Here is a 7,406-nt window from a genome sequence, read left to right on the forward strand (position 1 = left end):
GTCACCATTTGTTTAAAAGACCCCCCATTTCCATGGAATCACCTTGGACTTTTGTCAAACATCAGTTGGCCATGGTCACCATTTGTTTAAAAGACCCCCCGTTTCCATGGAATCACCTTGGAACTTTTGTCAAAGATCAGTTGACCATGTATATGTGTGGTTCTACTTCCAGACTCTCTAATCTGTTCTACTGATCTACGTGTCTACCTTCACAGAAATACCACACTGTTATGATTACCACAGTAGTGTAAGTCCTCCAACGTTGTTCTTCCTTTTCAGCACTGCCACTTAGATGACTTGCATTTCTGTATATACTTTAGATTCAGCATGTCAATTCCTCAGAAAAACCTGTGGGGATTAGGACCAAGAGTGCATTGACTCCATTGAGTGAGTTGGGGAGAATTTATATCTTAAAAATATTTAGTCTTCCAAGCTATGAATATAGTATATTTCTCCATTTATTTATTCTTTAATTTCTCATAGCAATATGTTTAGACTAATTTTTAGGCTATTTATTTTTATGCTGCTGAAAATGACGTGATTTTTTTTTAAATTTTGTTTTCCAAATAGTTGTTGCATAATTGATTTTTGTAAATTGGGCTGGTATTCTTTGATCTCACTAAATTCATTTATTAGCTTTTGTAGTTAATTTTAAATAGATTCTATACAGATTTCACACACAAGTGTATACCTTCCGTGAATAATGACATTTTTACTTCTTTTCCAATTTTATGCTTATATTTAAAAATAATTTTTAGCCTTCTTGCACTGGTTAGAACTTTCAGGATAATTATGAATGCAAGTGATGAGATACATATTTCTGTCTTTTTCTATCCCCTTCTCTTGTTAGCTTTATCAATTTTGGTTTTATTTATTTTAAGTTCTGTTATATATATATTTAAGACTATTAATTCTTCTTAATGAATTAATACTCTTATCTTTATGACATTGTATGGATTGAATTTTGTCCCTCCCAGAAATGTGTGTCAACTTGGCTACTCCGTGATTCTTAGTATTGTGTGATTGTCCACCATTTTGCCATTGGATGAGATTTTCCTATGTGTTTTAAATCCTGCCTCTATGGTGTTAATGAGGCAGGATAAGCAGCAGTTATGTTAATGAGGCAGAACTCAATCTACAAGATTAGGTTATGTCTTAAAGTCAATCTCTTTTGAGATGTAAAAGAGACAAGCGAGCAGAGAGACAGGGGATCTCATGCCACCAACAAACGAGAGCCAGGAGAGGAGTGTGTCTTTTGGACCCAGGGTCCCTGCACTAAGAAGCAACTCAACCAGGGAAGACTGATGACAAGCACCTTCCCCCAGAGCTGACACAGAGAGAAAGAAAGCCTTCAGCTGGAGCCGGCACCTGAATTTGGACTTCTAGCCTCCTAGACTGTGAGAGAATAAATTTCTCTTTGTTAAAGCTTCCACTTGTGGTATTTCTGTTATAGTAGCACTAGATAGCTAAGACACACATGTACCCCTTTATCTTTCGTAATATTTTTTGTCTTGAAGTCTAAGTTTCCTGGTATCAATATAGCCACTTCTACTGGTGAAAATGGTTTCAACTGAGCTGCTAACCTAAAGGCTGGTGGTTTGTACCCACCTAGTGGTGCCACAGAAGAAAGGCCTGACTATCTGCTTCCATTAAGATTGCAGTCAGAAAAACTCTATGGAGCAGTTCTACTGTGTAACATTGGGTCACCATGAGTTGAAATGGACTCGATGGCAATGAGTTTTTCGTCTTTTTAAAAAATGTTATACATAAAGTTTGCATCGTGTTATAAGTGTATCTTTTTCTAGGTTTTTTTTTTTTTAACATTTAAATTATCTGTGTCTTTATATTTGAAGTGTCCCTGTGTTTTTTAATTACCACATATTAGTGTCTATCTTTTTCATTCAATCTGACAATCTTTGCTTTTTAATAGAAATGTTTTATACTTTTGTATTAACTGTACTTATTGATAGAGTTGAAAGTTATTTTACCTTACATATACCATACTGAGTGCTAGAGATTGGCAACCCCAAAACACCCATGGGCATAGACAAGAAAAGCTCTGAGTAAAGTTGTCTCTTCATAGCCACAGGACCAGAAAAGGGACAACTTCTGCAGGGCAGTAATAGCCCCTCTCAGCTAGATAATGTCAGTGGAGAGCAGGTGTAGAGCCTGGATTTACACACTTGGTGGTAACAAAAAACTCCTTCCCTTCCTGTCAGGATGTTGTCACGGGAAGAGGAATGGAAAGTCAGGACTTTCACTAGCACCTTACAGTAAAAACCACCCTTTCTGTCAGTAGAGGCCATCTGGGGAGCAGTAAAAGGATTTCCTCCCCTCCCCTCCAGGGAGCCCTGGTGAAGCAACAGTGAAACGCTCCTCTGCTGACCAAAAGCTTGGTGGCTGGAACACACCCAGTGGCTCTGCAAGAGAAAGACCTGGTGATCTGTTCCCATAAAGATTACAGCCTAGAAAACCCTATGGGAAAGTTCTGCTCCCACACATTGTTTCGCTATGAGTCAAAATGGACTCACCTGCAACTAACAGCAACAACAACCAGGACAATATTAATGGAAGCCTAGTGGGGATCCATACCATCTGCCCCTGCCCAGCAATAACAAGGAGGCCCTCATTACCCTAGGTGTCAACAGAGGCAAACTAAGGATCCGAGATGTCTACCCTCACCTAGCAATAACGGAATGGTGCAAACCTTGCCCTGCTCAAGTTGTGTCAAAGAAGTCCAGGTAAAATAAAAGATTTACATCAGATTCAGATTTTTGTAGCATAGTATCACTTAAAAATAAATAATTTTTTAGTTAATTAATCCATGGGTCAAGAGCAAGTCTCAAGGGAAATAAAAAGATACATTAAACTGAACGAATATACAGTATATAAAAAATCTTGGGATGAAGCTGAAGAAGTGCTCAGAGGAAAATTTATAGCATTGATGCATACATAATAATACATTTAAAATAAAGAATAAATCTCCTACCTCAACACAATGTAAAAATTGAGAAAAATAAACATAAATCAGGTAAGAGGAAGTAAACAATGAAGATAAGAGCAATAATAATGAAATTGAAAACAGAAAACAATAGAGAAATCAATGAAATTAAAGGCTGGTTCTTTGAAATTATCAATGTAACTGAAAAACCTCTAGCAATACTGACAGAGGCTGACAAAATCAGTAATGAATTACGGACTATCACTACATATCCTGCAGACATAAGAAGGGGATACTATGAACAACTCTAAGGGTCCCTGGGTGGTGCAAATGGGTTGAACCAAAAGGTTAGTGGTTCAGATTCACCCATGGTGCTACGAAAAAAAGGCCTGGAAATCTATTTCTGTAACATTGTTGCTGTGTTGTTAGTTGCCATAGAGTTGATCCCAACTCATGGCAACCCGTGTGTGCAAAGCAGAACTTTCTATAGGGTTTTCATTTATGAAACATAATTCAGCATTTTCTTAAAAATCTAAATATACGCTTCCCATAATACTCAGCAATTACACTGTTGGGTATTTATCCTAGAGAAATAAAAACGTCTATCTACACACAAAAAAAACTGTGAAGCAGCCTTGTTTTTAATACCAAAAAACTGAACACATCAAAGATGTTCTAGTGTAGGTGAATGGCTAAACAAATCATGGTTCCTGCACTGAGGTGCTCCCAGACCAAGGGAATACTGATGACAAGGACCTTCCGCCAGAGCTAACAGAGAGAAAGCCTTCTCCTGGAGGTGACACCCTGATTTTGGACTTGTAGCCTCCTGGATTGTGAGAGGATAAACTTCTCTTTGTTAAAGTCATCCACTTGCGGTATTTCTGTTACAGCAGCAGTAGATGACTGAGACACTGGGATGCTACTCAGCAATAAAAAGAAACAAACTATTGACATACGAAATGACTTAGATGTATCTCAAGGGCATTGGCAATCTCCAAAGGTTGCATGAATTTATATAACATTCCATTTATATAACATTCTCAAAATGACAAAATTAACTCTTCCTATAAATGGCCTGAGGTGATCTCCCAAAATGGTTCCCTACTCACTCGACCCAGAAAACCCCATAGAATCATGCAAATCAAGAGGTTCAAATCTTCGGGTCCATTTTAGGAACACCTGTGAAACTGTCCAGGCCATCAAGTGTATGCATATCTGAAAAGTCACCAAGTATCTGAAAGATGTCACTTTGCAGAAGCAATGTGTGCCATTCCAATGTGACAATGGTGGAGTCGGTGCCCAGGCCAAACAGTGGGGTGGGACACAGGATCAGTGGCTCAAAAAGAGTGCTGAATTTTTGCTGCGCATGCTTAAAAATGCAGAGAGTAATGCTGAACTTAAGGGTTTAGATATAGACTGTCTGGTCATTGATCACATCCAGATGAACAAAGCTTCCAAGATGCACCATCCCACTTACAGAGCTCACAGTCAAATGAATCCATACACGAGCCCCCCGTCACAATGAGATGATCTTACGGAAAAATCGCAAATTGTTCCTAAACCAGAAGAGGAAGCTGCACGGAAGAAACAAATATCTCAGAAGAAACTGAAGAAACAAAAGCTTATGGCTCGGGAGTAAATTCAGCTTAAAATGAAACACAAATAAAAGTGAAAAGAAAATGACAAAATTATACTGATGGAGAAAAAATGACCAGTGCCAAAGGTTAGGGGTGGAGGGGAAAAAGGTAGATGTGTAACTATAAAGGGGTAACAGGAGAGAAAAATTTGTGGTGATGGAATAGTTGTGTGTGTTGATTGCAGTGGTGGTTTCATGAAATCTACACCTGTGACAAAATGACATAAAGCAGTACACACTCATTGTACACCCACGGCACTTTCCTGGTCTTAATACTGTACTATCATGTAACCGTTGGGGGAAACTGGGTAAAGGGCATGAACTACCTTTCTGTACTATCTTTGCACATTCCTTTGATTCTATCATTACTTCAAAATTTCAAAGTTAAAAAAATATATTTTGTGAAATTTTAAAAACACTTTCAACTATTCAACTTATTTTTGCACAACCCAGAAACTATTCATAATGCATAGACAAAGAATGCTTTATTAAATGTCCATTTCACTTGACCACAGTGAGACTACTTCATGTGGATATTTTTTGTTGGTTTGTTTTTATTTCTTTATAACAACCCTATAGAAAAGACTAGTAATGAATCATTACACACATATTACTATATAGATATATATATCCTAAGGCATACTAAGTAAACATTGTGAAAAATTCCACCAAGAAGGAATGTGATGTGTAGAGGGCTGTAAACTTGACGTGGCATAATTTGTTTACAGAATAGCTAGACAGAAATAACTGCCACCGGGTCGACTTTGACTTACGCTGACTCAAGGAGACCCTATGTACAACAGAACGAAGTATTGCCATGTCTTCAGTCTTCCTCACAATCACCCACATGTTTTGAGTCCATTATTGCCACTACCATACCAGTCTATCTCACCGAGGGTCTCTCTCACACTTGTTGGCCCTCTGCTTCACCAAGCATGAGGTCCTCCTCTAAAGACTGATTCCTCCTAGTGATGTACCCAAAGCAGACAAGTCAAAGTTCTTTTGTGACCCATATGATTTTCCCTGGCTGATTTTTGGAAGTAGATCTCCTGACCTGCCTTCCTAGTCTGGAGGCTCCACGGAAATCTATCCACCTTGAATGACCCCACTCGTATTTGAAATACCAGTGGCACAGTTTCCAGCATCACTGCAACATACAAGCCACCATAGTACAACAAATGGACAGATGGGTGGTGGTTTCGGAAAATAGATAAATATTACTGGAATACAGGTTACATGGTAGAAATAGCAGGAGATTAAGCTGGATAAACAAATCGAGACTAAACATTGAAATATTCCTATGTACCAATCTAAAAACTTTAAAGACATCTTGGGTGAGAATGGGAAGACCTGAAATAATTTATCAAGGCAATGCCTGATTAGTCTGTGTACTAGAGAAATAATTCTGGTTCAAGGGCAGAAAGTGAGCTGGAAGGGGAGGAGCTGTTAAAGGGAGTCATTACCGCTCTACTCCCATCATCTCACAGAGCAGACACAGTGGCCATGAGCAAGGCAGAGAGGGGAAACTGAATTCAAATAATGCTTGTACAGGTAAGAAAGGTACAGTTGGAAACGAATGTTTCATTTCACTGCAGAATAACTCACTAAAATGCTGCATGGTCCACCCTGAAGGGCAAAAAGGAATCGAAGAGAATAAAACACACTACATTCAATCAATTCCACTAGAGCCCACAGAGATGTTTTCTTAGCTGCTCTTCATCTGGCCCCAGATGCGTGAATCAGGAAAACCAAAACCAAACCCACTGCCTTCCAGTGGATTCCGACTCACAGCGACCCTGTACCAAGGAATAGAACTGCCCCATAGAAGACTGCCACGTCTTTCTCCCTATGGGGCAGTTCTACTCTGTCCTACAGGATCGCCATGAGTTGGAATCCACTGGAAGGCAGCGGGTTTTAGTGGCATCTGCATATAAGGTCGCTATGAATCAAAATCGACTTGAAGGCAACGGATTTGGTTTGCATGCACATCTGCTAGTTGATGCTGACAGTACTTCCAAATAAGAGAAACCAGTTTGGACAATTAGCCTGCTTCCTTGTGTATGTTCCTATAAAAATATTCACAACCATTGTTATTCAAAAACCTTAGGATCCTTAACTGTCCTTGGGGACAATTTGCCAATACTTTTACTAAACACTGGATGTCATTATTGCTGTTTTATAATAAATAATAATAATTTATGAAAAAGGAGTTTTCTAATCAATGCTCTCAAAAGAGCTAATGACATTATATTTTATTTCTTCACTTAAAAAAAAATAACCCCTTCAGAAAGGCTGGTTTCTTTATAGGACTTTACTGTTTTAAAAGACCAAACCACTACACATCACATGTTCTGGGCACTGTCCATAAATCTGTTCTCAAAGTCCCATATTTGGCAATATATAAAGCTCATCGCCATGAGTATATAAAGCTAATCGCCATGAAGCAAGCTGCTAACCGTGAAATCTGAAATCCTGCCACGTGATGCTCCTTTCCTGGATAAGCACAAATTCACCCGTCCAGCTATTATTATCTGCATCTAAAATGGCGGTATAGGTTTCCCTCAGTGTGTCTCTGTAATGAATGATCTGAGCTAATTGCTTGTCATTTCATACCAACTGAGAACATAAGTTTGTGTCACGTTACTATAGTCACAGAAACAGAGCCAAGCAATCTATACAAAATTCAAATTGCTTTCCTAGATTTAGAAATGACATTGATAATAGAGATTTCTCCTGAAGAATCAAACTGTCAAAACGTGTCAGTGTTTTCATGTTATTTACTCTATTCGTTAATTATCTTTTATATAGCAGTGTACGTTTGTGAAGTAA

The 7,406-nt window shown here is 38.5% G+C and overlaps 1 pseudogene; it reads left to right on the plus strand.

Moving 5' to 3' along the window:
* Positions 1–3,949: 3,949 nt before the first annotated feature.
* LOC101344181 (60S ribosomal protein L17 pseudogene) lies at positions 3,950–4,580 on the plus strand (annotated as a pseudogene).
* The last annotated feature ends 2,826 nt before the right edge of the window (positions 4,581–7,406 follow it).

The sequence above is a fragment of the Trichechus manatus genome, unplaced genomic scaffold (genome assembly GCF_000243295.1).
Source record: "Trichechus manatus latirostris isolate Lorelei unplaced genomic scaffold, TriManLat1.0 scaffold00234, whole genome shotgun sequence".
NCBI lineage: Eukaryota > Metazoa > Chordata > Mammalia > Sirenia > Trichechidae > Trichechus > Trichechus manatus.